Source organism: Bacillus rossius, chromosome 3 (genome assembly GCF_032445375.1).
Source record: "Bacillus rossius redtenbacheri isolate Brsri chromosome 3, Brsri_v3, whole genome shotgun sequence".
NCBI classification, from domain to species: Eukaryota; Metazoa; Arthropoda; class Insecta; order Phasmatodea; family Bacillidae; genus Bacillus; species Bacillus rossius.
The window spans coordinates 25,523,270-25,535,343 of NC_086332.1; the positions used below are offsets into that span (position 1 = coordinate 25,523,270).

Consider the following 12,074-nt stretch of genomic DNA (forward strand, 5'->3'; position numbering starts at 1 on the left):
CATAATTTACATGTTAAATCTAGGAGCAAATTTTATTGTATGTGCGCAGATATAACATTTTAGTGTTAAAAAAGTTGTGCTCTGGCTAATCTGAGCTTATTTAAGTACACTGAAGATTTTGCATGCATTTTTGTTACTTTCTCTTTAACACGTCAATTGAGACGAAACTGTTACACATTAAATGTAATTTAAACGCAATTTATAATTATTAGTTTGGTTGTGATGTGATGCCTTTGTATGAACGAGCCCTTGGCCGCTAGTTCTTTTCAGATGATATGCAGCTAACTTTGCTGAGTAATTAAATACATGTTGCTTGGTTTTGGAATAAATCACTACTTATTAATTTACTTTGCTAGGCTTCTTTCTCAAGAGTGTAAAACACCCTTTACTCAACTTCTCTTGGTATCAGAACCGAATATGTTTGGTTGCTGAATAGTTTTTCCTCCTCATTCCCGTGGGATTTTGGAAGTTGCCTGGATTGCTTGATAGTTCAAGGAGGTTGCAAAACGAAAGGAAGAATACCCTAATGTGAAAGTAGCAACGATCAATTGTAGGAGTATATATAGAAAGGCTGACATGTTCTGAAGCAAGGTAGAGGCTTATGGGACTGATATTGTTGTAGTGGTAGAGATGTGATTGGATGAGGAAATTGGGGATGGGAAATGCAGAGAGCCATTTATGAGATATTTAGAAGTGACAGAAACAGAAATGGAGGAGGAATAATGGTAAGCGCGCGGGAGGGATATATTGATAAAAGAGAATGGGTGGGGGAGAAAGCGGAAGTAATGGAGTTGCGGATCCAAGGATGGGAGAGTCAAATAAGACTGAATGTGGTGTACAGACCTCCAAGGCAAGGGTATGAAGCCATTCATGTGGTAAAGGTAAAGGATAGGTTGGCCATACTGGAGGAAATAGGTGGGTGATAGTAGTGGGCGATCTAACCATGCCAGGGGTGGTGTGAGAGCAGACACCGAAGGAGATGGGGATGAGGAAGCATAGATGGGCATCCCAATGTGCTGGGGCAGGTGGAGGGTGCATAACAGAAAGGGTAGTGGAAGGGAGAGAATGGAAATCTGATAGATGTGGTGCTGGTGACACCAGTGGAGGTGGTGGTAAGCAGTTTGATGATGAAGGGGATCAACGACCAGAGGATCCTTATGGTGGGGATTGAAACGGAATGACGGGATGAAAAGGATAGGCGAGAGAAAGTGTAAAAGTATTGAGTAGAACTTTATATGGCGTGTTTTTGACCGGGACTACCGGTTGACCTTAAATGATGCTCTAACCGCGCGCTCTCCGCCCTCTATCTCGAAAACGATTCAACGTATAAAAAATTTATGAAACAACAATTTTGGGAATTTAACCCTCTACAAATAGCGAAAAACCCATAGGAAACAAGATATTTGCAAAAAATGTGGGGAAAAAAATCATTTTTTGTGACCTTTGACCTTAGATTTTAATAGTCGCGTACACCCTACCATATGTAGGTTTTGAGACAACTTTTAGGATGTCAAAATACAAGTTTATATGAGTTTATAACTGGGTATCTCAAAGGTGAACTTACTAAGATGACTGGACTACTAGTAAATTATAGTTTTCCCTGGTATATTGTTGATAGTAATTGAATTCCATGAATCACTTATTAATGAAGAATGATTTTTTGAATTAATTTAACTTCCCATCACTAGTTACACAGCTCTTATTGCATAAAAGAATAATTCTTCTTATTCAGATTCAGAATTATTATGAATCAGTAAATGAGTACTAGTTATAAAATATAAATCTCGTTAACCATTCTGCTACGTTCGCCATATACATACATAAATATTACTATATGATTATTTTGTACATGTGAGTTAACTGAAGTTAATTCACTTTAACTGGCACACAATAAGCAATGCCACCGCCCGGCGGTCCCGTGACTGAGAACCGGGTTGAACTCAGTGGCGCTGGAACAATTCACAATAATCTAAATATGAGCTTGGTCCAGAAGGGCGCCAGGTTAGCCCGGACGTCTGACCCCAGGGCTGGTGTGGGTCGCCGACCCCCGTGTGGCGTGTCTGTTACACACGGCGAGTAAAACTCCCTTACTGAGAGGAGTTTGAGAGAGATTTCAGGTTCTTGACACATGTTTCCTAGATGTTCTTGTTTTGTTTGTTTTTTATTTACGGAACAAATATTTTAATTTATATTTTTTATATATATTTGTATGTGCTCAGGAAGTATACTTGGAATTTTTGAAAGTATTCTAAGAATGAAGCAAAGGAATAACATCTGCATATTTATTCCTCCTATGCAGTTAGGGAGGGCAGCTCTATATTAAATGTACGAATCCCATTCATTATTCTGTATTGAGATTCCCGTCGTATGTCAAGACGACTAATCCCACACGCACCCACGCCGAGGCACGACTAGAATTCAGGCTCCATGTTTGGATTAACATCGTCGAGGACGTTCATATTGTAGCTTTCCAAGGGTAGCTTTGAACTATTCTACGTGACACGTGACACTCAGGAACCTGAGCTGAAGTCAGCAAGAATGCGGCTGGTGTGATGAATTCAATTGATACTTAATGTGTGAGTATTAAGCTCGCAGCACCGTTTGTGTGGTGTCTACAATGAATCTGGAGCAGTGGTAGCCAACTGGCGGCCCGCGCGCCACATCCGGCCCTCCTAAACAATCTTTCAGGAAAGAAATATTATCATGTTCAAGCAGTATTTTTTTTTGTATATGTAGATTAAAACTGTCAGCTGACACTATGTAGGAGTTACGGTATTCACACAGCAATACTAAAAAAAAATTAATATCTATTCGTGTAGCCTATGGATTGTTCAATACCTTTTTAGGTTTTATGTAAAATGACTTATATTTCGTTATTTCATCACTTGCCACATATTTTATTTATTGATCACTATACAGAACATATAAGACATAAAATTTTGTTTTGAAAATTAAATATTAAATCATATGCAACTGGGCCTGGGATTAGTTTCAAACGTAAATATCTGGTCCACACAATGAGTGAAGTTGGACATCACCGACCTAGAGAGAGCTTTGAATACAAGCATGCGGGTGGATGAGCCACATTCGCCAATGCTGAACTCCCGTTCGAGCCCAGTAGCAGAGAACAACATTATCACAAGTTTATGTCACTTGGAGGATGGGGGGTGGGAAACTGGTTTGCAGTTGAGATATGTTAATGGATAAACCATCAGCTCGAAGGTCTTCCAAGGCACAAGACATTTAGCAGGAGACGTTAAAAAGTAGTGTTAATTTTCTCTCTCACTCTCTTTCGGCAGTCAGCGCGTTAAGACATGTTTAGGTTCCATTAGCACACGCATGCCGCTACGCTGCTGGTTCCCGGGGCCGACACCAGGCGGCAGCTACGTGCAGATCGTGCCTGCCGCGCACAAAGGAACAATGGATCCGCGCTTGGTGAGCGAGAGAGAGAGAGAAAGCCCGTGCCTTCGGCACAGAACAGCACGAAGTGCTGGGACGTTGCAGTTCATCATGTTTTGTTCGTTAACTTGCTAGTTGATAGCACTGCTGGCATCTGACTAGCTATTTATTCGTTACTGGCCATTCGTTACCGTTCCCACGCATTTACTCTCGGAGCTCTTATATAATAAGAGGAAGCAGAGTTTCTTGATGGGTCTCTAGTGCTTGAGGGCATTCACTAAGCAGACATATTTCAAAAAATAATTTATAATTAACAATGCAATGGCTAGTCAGACTCACTCACAAGGGTTCCGTACTATAACTTACAAAATAATTAAAATTGAATTATTAATAATGTTTGTTTAAATATGGAATATTTCTTACACTGTACATGGATCTCGTAATTTAAAGTTTTGGCCATTTTACATTTACAGCCACAACAGAAACAATGCCGAATTCACGCCTTTTGCTTCATCAAAGAAAATCACAGAAATGATGTATTATTAAAACAAATATAATATCCATGTGAAAAAAAATATTCATAATTACTTTTCCACATAGAATATTATATTAATAGGAAATTCTACAAATTAAATTTAAAAAAATTTATTCCGTTCGTGAGTGAGAAGCTTGACACAACGTACAGGCAGGGAGCAGTGAAAACAATTTTTCTAGCTGAGAATTGAACCCTAAAAAATAAGTATATATTGCGCTCAAACAATGTAAACCGCATGCCAGGACATCATTCTGTAAGCTAGGTTTACTTTTAATGCTTAGTTAAAAACAGGCAACATTGCCGATATTATTGAAACAAACTGCAGATAATAGTGCATGTAAAACCTATAGGCATTTATGTTTATGATATAATCATTGGCGAGTGAAGTCAAATATTCACAAAATTGTAACTAAAAAAACTACAAAAAAAGGGTTGTGCTAAACAAAATTAGTTGCATAAACGAAGCAGTATCCCGTTGCAATCCGTTCAGTTTGGAGCAGGTTTAGAGATAAGGGCTATATATGAATTAGTCTTGCAGTTATATTCGCTTAAAAGAGAGTATACAAACGTTTCACTCATCATTCCAGAGTATATCTACAGTGTTGAGTCTCTCAGTCAGGAAGTGATAAGTCAGTAGCCAAGGACAGGTATTCTATTGGTTCCAGTGCCAGCCAATCACAAGTCATTCCCTCCTCTGTGAGCCAGCCATGTATGACTCTTCTTGCAGTTTTACCGTTGGTACGAGCGAGGCGGAGACTCTAGACTCGCAGTGTAGAGAACTCGAGTTCAAACCCCGATACGGCCATCCATACTTCTGTCTTCCATGGTTTTGCGAAATCCCCCCGGGGCAAAGCTGGGATGGTGTCTTCCTACAGGCAAGACCGACTCATTTCCTAATAGTATGTGGTCTGTGTAGTCTCTAATGACCTCGCTGCCAACTTTAGCTGGCCAATAAGAGTTATTCTCAGTGTGGCCTATCAATTTACAATACGCGGTACTCTTTTATGCTCAGATTATAAACACTTTATATTATGATGTTTGTGTGTTTGCAGATTACCATGGCTAGTCTCACATGCTCTTCTTGCTGCCTCTGATTTGAAACTGGTTGAAATGTACACCAAGCTGGGCACTGCGGATCTCCAGGTGCACCGTGTTATCGATCCTCCCGCCGCGCAATCCACTCCGTCAGAGCGACCGGAGCGACCAGAGCGACCAGAGCGACCAGAGCGATCAGAGCGACCAGAGCAATCAGAGCGACCAGAGCAATCAGAGCGACCAGAGCAATCAGAGCGACCGGAGCAATCAGAGTGACCGGAGCGATCAGAGCGACCGGAGCAATCAGAGCGACCAGAGCAATCAGAGCGACCAGAGCAATCAGAGCGACCGGAGCAATCAGAGTGACCAGAGCAATCAGAGCGACCGGAGCAATCAGAGTGACCGGAGCGATCAGAGCGACCGGAGCGATAGGAGCGACCGGACGAGCCCGCGCTCGCAGCGCTGCCGGCAGAGAGAGTGGCGCGTGAGTCACTGGACCTGTTTGGAGCACCGCGACGACATTCCGGGCAGGCGCGGCGTCCCCGGGCGTCGGCGCTGCTGGCCCCGCCCCCCGCGGCGCCGTGTTGGGGGGGGGGGGAGGCTGGCCCCCGGCCAAGAACAGCCCCTCGCCCGACATGCCAAGTTTTCTATTCTCACAGATTCTCACGAAGATACCAACGTGAGGTTTCCGTGAATACTGCTTTCTTTGACTTGACCATTGCAATCAGGTTGGCCGTCTACGGTACCGCTAGATTCATCTGGACAGTCTTAGTTCATCGGAGGCTGTTCCACTCCCGTAACTTCCCCCCTCCTAACCCCCCCCCCTCCCCCCAGCAACACACGCCGCTAGGTACCGGTGCCAACCTCGCTCCCCGCATGGCGTTTTATCAGTTGTTGGCGCTCACATTTTTCCACATTTCCGATTGGCTCTGGTTTATTTATACCTTTGTCTCGCTTATTCTGCTTCCAGATTCTTTCAACGCACGGCGACATTTCGTTCTTTTACTGCACTGTTAAAAATTCTCACCTTAACTTTTCGAAGAATCTGGTTACAAATTAACCAGGTATTTTTGTAAATTTACGGTTTATCTTCGAAAATTGACGGTACTGAGTTAACGTATTTTGAACATGCATCAGCAATAATATGCTTATTATATTAAGAAAGCATTCAGAATCTGGTTGAATATACAGCAAAAAAAAATATATATATATATATGTTTTCCTCCCACGCTTGTTTTCAACGAAATACGCAACTCGAAGTCTGAATCGGCCCTAATTTCTAAGAAGATCCAGTTATCAGAGATTACGAAGAACAGTTCGTTTATTTCAGAATAATTCTTCGTTGAAAAAATCCGGAAATTTACTGTAATTTCAAACAGTGAACTTAAAAATTATCCAAATTTAATAGCTTCTACACGGCTCCAAATAGCCGTAAAATGTCCGCATAAGTATACATATCTATACATAACATTATTACTTTTTCCAAATCACGCAATTATTGATTACACCCGCTCTCGAAGGCCGCTCGGCGAGCACTGACTCGACTTGTGTTTCGTCGCCCGGCTAAACTCACCCCTTCCCCGCGCCATGCGGCTGGCGGGGGAAGGTTACGCTGGCTCCTTTATTGATGCTTCAGACTCCCTCTACCTGACGCTGCCCTCCCCGTTGACCACTCTCGTGGCCCAGGGACGTCGAAACGGGGGGGGGGGGGAGGGGGGGCAGCAGGGGCGAGTCGACCCCGTGCTGTTATGCATGGGGGGGGGGCGAGAGTAGCAATTCGCCCCCCTCCTTTTCCCAGAAAAAATGTTTGGTCCTAGTAGTAGTAGTATATATATTGACATTAAATTCCAAGACCGAAGCTAAGGGGTAGATCACATGGGTTAGGTTGTTTGTCACCCAGTACCCACGACATTTTAATCCATATTTAATACATACTACCTCATCAAATTCTTGGAATGGTATATTTAATATTTTGGTTCGGAAACTCATTAAATAGCACAATTTTGCATCTAAAATTCCAAATTGTTCTGGGGGAGGGCCCCCGGACCCCCCGCTCTAGGATTGAGGTAAGTGTGATACATCTTTTGCCCCCCCCCCCCCCCCCCCCAATTCATGAAAACGTTCCGACGTCCCTGTCGTGGCCTTCCAGAATTGTTCGTTTCAAACTCGTCAGTATTTTGTGTGCCTCATTTCGAAATGACACCCAGCGTTCGTGCCAAACTTGGAATCGCCTATACGTGAGAACATAGAAATGGGCACTTCTGTTGGGTCACCCAGAAAAAATAAATCAAACATTTATACATAAGAATAAAATTTACCTGGCAAAAAAAAGTGAAAATCACAATACGCAATGCTTAGCCGAAACACATCCGCAGGAACTGTGCTAAAACAAAAAAAAAATGGCACGAAAAAAAAGCATGAAACAAACAACTACGATAGAGCAGAGCCTTAATGTGAACAGTCATCTTAATTGTTTATCGATCATTCCGTGAGAACGTCTCATGATAATCTGTACTTTAATTTTTTTTTCCTGCAAATTAAGTCATAGAAAGCTTAGACCACTTCTCCGCTTTCGGTTGTCTACCTGAAAATTCTTGAAATTTTCTGCGCTTAAAAATCTTACTGTAGTCTTAACGATCCATCGGCAAGCTATAGGTGTCAGTAGCTGAATATGACCGGTGTTCATTTTACTAAGTTTATTGCCTAATGTCCGACCGGAGTGAACTTAGAAAGACTTTATTACGGGACAATACTAGACATTAAAAATAAAATAAGTATATTAAAATCGGACTCAGTTAAACAAGACATTTGTACAGAGTGAAAATGGCGTAGATATATCTAACGTCGGTTACATGGCCAACTATTGAACGACTCGCACTCAACAATTTTTTCTCCAAATAAAATGTTTTTCAGTTCATTTTCTCTTTTTGCGCTTAATTCGCCATCAACGAGCTTCATTTATAAACAAACTCTGTAAAGCCATCCGCATGTTACAGCTCCTAACGTTAGGAACGTAAACAAGCCCATCATACAGTGGGTTCGCAGGTCGTGACAGACGTGAAGTTGCAATTATATTCCCAGTTCATAAAAAATATAATGTGTTGTTCGTAAATACCTTGTTCGTAAATCTTTGTAAGAACCAATCAAAATGTAGTAAAGATACTTAAATCAAAATTATATCTTAATATATACGTAGTTTTTTCGTAGTTTATACGTGGTTTTAATTGGCAGTTCTTGGCAGTCTTAGTCGTAAGAGTTGTATTTTATCCTAGTTAATAAGTACTAGCCTTCTTATATACTTATATACGACCATTTATGCCTTCACATATTTAACTTATGTTTCCTCGGTGTCATTGTACGGCTTGTTATTCTGTGGTTGTCATTGTAGTCCGGACTTCAACAGAACGCATAAACACTTAGTAGTGGCTGCTAAAACTGTCGAAATTTACTTATATAAAATGGAAAATATCACACAGTAAATTAATGAAAAAAAAATTCCCATTTAAAAATCGGAAAATAAATATTAATCACAATCGAGTACACGACAGGCAAATGATTTTCCGACACAGGCCTGACTGAAATATCTACCACTACCTATCTTAATAAAAGTGTATTTGAATTATGTCTGTAACTTTCTAATTTTCGCTCAATTTCTATACGGATAGTTTTATAATATAAAACAAATATTAATATCGTACTTTTGAAAAGATTTGTTCATTCTGAAATGTTAGTTCACTTATATTAAACTCGAGAACAAAATAAATCTCTAATAAACTTTTAATAAATAGTATGTTTTTCAAATAACAATCCTCGATTCCCTTCAGGCGATAATTCTAATAACTAAGATATAGTAAAAGCAATAACTACAAATTTAAATAAAATAAGCAAAATTTCGAATTGCATAGCCCACCTAATCTACAAATAACGAAGATAAAACATACTAAATGGCTTTAATGTTTTCACACATAACGTAATAAAATTTCAGGTGATAAATCAAAGTATTTAGTTCTCACGGTTTATATCCAATATAATTCATTTCGTTAGTATCCACTAAATAGAGAGAGAGTATTAACACCCGAACTGTTTTCCCTTTGCTCTCAACACCCAGGCGGTAGTGACGTAGCTGTTTGTTAGTATACTTATTTTTTGTAACAAATATCAATTTTTGCGTTCGTTAAAAGTTTCACGAGTTCGTGAAATTATTAATAATATATATTTTTTCTAGCTGTCCCTACAGTCCTATAGTCACCAGCATACTTTAGTGGCTATTCACATAGCACAAGTTCGCTACAAGTCGAGGTATAGCATACAGAAGGTGTGTACATTATTGTACAAGAAAGTGACCAAAAAAAACAAGTAATGAACATAATTTCAAAAATAACTAGTATCCAAAAAAAACAGTGGACAATACACACGATTACGTTTGTGCGCTTATTATTTTCGGTGAGGTCTAATTTGTTCCAAATTTTACTGAATTGATGGGCTATATTAAGATATCTTTGAAAAAACAAATGTAGAATTATCATTTATAAGTAGCTATTACTAATTCCATGTTTGTTTACACTTAGCTAGTATACAAGTACTAGAGCTAGGCCCCGCAATTTTTATAAAAGAAGCAGATAATAACAGCTAACTAAATATAGACCATATCTTAAACAATTACAAAATTATCTGGTAAAATTAAAAATTATGAAAAAACTTTCGTAACTGTTTTTTAAAATGTGGAAATTTCGCCAGCTAGCGCAAGACATCCTACCTATTATTAATGGACGACAGTAAACGTAATATTTGATCTTAATTAACATAATAATATATATTAATTATCGTGTATTACGTTATCTACATAAACTAATGAACATAATCTCGGCTTGATAACAAGACGATTTTAAAAACTGTTCCCTTTTAACACTTGTGTATTTCTCTAAAACATCCTTTGTACGTAATTTGTTTATCATTTTTAAATAGTAACATTACCACTTACTAATTGGATGATTTAAATCGTACTTATGAACAGTTTCTCATCATTATCAAAAATCGCAGTTCGCTTATTTTGTTCACAGTGCCCAAGACCACCCTAGTACCTATACTAAGAACAAAATAAGTTATTTTAAAGTTCTTGGTATTAGGTGAATATACAGATTGTTCAATAGAGCGGGAAGCAAGGACAGCATTTCTGAGCAAGCTTATTTTAAAGGCTGTACTTTTACGTAACGTAACGCAGTTATGCTTTTCAACGAAATATTGGCCTATGTACAGTGGCGTAGCCAGGATTTACGTATGGGGGGTGTTAAGAAGCATGCCGCGTTCCCCCCCACCCCCCCCACCACCACCTCCCCGAGGTTTGGGGGGGGGAAGGGGGTCCGGGGGTCCTCCCCCGGGAAAAGTTGGATTTTAAGGTGTAAAATAGTGCTATTTTAGCAGTTTTCGGTACTTAAATTTAAATATTGTAATGGTAAATTTTTTATTAATTTTAATATGAAATTTGTTTGAGTGATGAATAAGAAATTAATTAAAAATTTGGTGCTAAGGGGGGGGTTAGAACCCCTAAAACCCCCCCCTGGCTACGCCCCTGCCTATGTAGCAGTATTTCGAAAGGCCGTTAACTTAACGAGTCCAAATGTACACACCTTGATATAGACTACAGACCTATGCAAATTATCCATGTTTATGTACCAGGTTATTGCAGAATATACGCTTGAACAGTCGCACGTTAATAAACATTAAAAAAGCTAATCACTTTCAGAAATTGTTATCATGGATTACATTCAGGGGGATGTCATTTCAAGATTGTTACATCAGCTCTACTGAAAATTGCTATGCTCGTTATTGTAATCGGGTTGAACAATTATGAAATGTTCTAATTAAATTTATTTGGAAGTTTTTCCAAATTAAATTGATTTGTTTTTAATTGTAGGCTTGAAAGCCTACCTCTATTCGATCCAAATGTTTTTTTATAAGTTACCTATTATTTTAAAAGGGTGGTCAATTACTGGATATATTTGTTAAATGTATGTTTTGTTAAATAAACTTACACGAAACTTAATAGGCAAATTAAATGCTAGTAGGTAACTTAGCATAAATTACAATAGTAACAAGATATATATCGGGTTACTTTTTTTTAATTGTATACTTAGAAAAATCACGTTGTTTGGTTTTGTAAAGGAAAATCGCCGTGGAATAGAAAATGGTTTAGGTAAGAACAAAAATCAGTATGGAGAGAGGAAACCCACAAAATCTATAAGTGGAAGGAAAGTTTTTTTTTCTCGATTATCCCTGGGTATTACCAAATTGGTTAAAATAATTAGTTCTTAAAACAGAAATTCAATGGTTTGCTTGATTCCCGCCATCCAACTGAAACAATGACAATATTGCACGGAGACTTCAACGGCTGATTTTTTTTTACTGTGTTTTGTGCACGTCTACTACAGTTGCCGGTCATGGATTTTCATTTTCTTAACAACACTTTAATGCACACAGTACAAACGTATTGGCCAGTGGAATTTTCCACGTCGTTCGGACACCGAAGCAACAGGTGGGATGCGCGCAGACTCGAACGTGACGGGAAAATGGTGGACACCGGACGGGACGGTTGGCCCGGTGTTGTTGAACCCTCACCTGCACAGCTGCTGCCACGTCACGTCCCGCATGGCGTATCCGGCCGTGTGTTGCAACGCGCTCGTTCGCAGCAGTCCCCGGCGCGTAGCCCTGCACCACCGCACCGTCGACACTCGTCCAACCGGCCCTAGCTGCGAGACCGCACCCTCGCGCGTCGACTGCACTCAACTGAACCACCGGCTCCGACAGACTGTCTGCTGACCTCTCGTTCCCCCACTCCCTCCGTCATTGCTCCTTCCTCGCTGGAGAGCGCGGCGGCGTGCTCATCGGCCTGGACCGAACCCGCCCGAGAGCCTCTCTCCGCAACTGTATACGTGGAATAAGGCCTCCGAAAAACTGTGCGGTTGAGCGATCCCAGAATCAAAAATTAAGCTTTCAACGTGAAGGAAACACATATATTTCTTAAAAATAATAATATAAATAAAAAATAATACCTACGATCATTCTTGGTTCAGAATTTATGGAATGGTGTATTAGCGAAGTGGCGTAT

The 12,074-nt window shown here is 40.0% G+C and overlaps 1 protein-coding gene across 1 annotated transcript in view; it reads right to left on the minus strand.

Moving 5' to 3' along the window:
* LOC134530394 (F-box/LRR-repeat protein 7-like) overlaps positions 1 to 11,754 on the minus strand; it is a 129,747-nt gene extending 117,993 nt beyond the window's left edge. The window contains exon 1 of the mRNA XM_063365172.1: positions 11,585 to 11,754. The gene's annotated coding sequence lies outside the window, so the exon portion shown is untranslated. The remainder of the gene's footprint in view (positions 1 to 11,584) is intronic.
* Between the last annotated feature and the right edge of the window lie 320 nt (positions 11,755 to 12,074).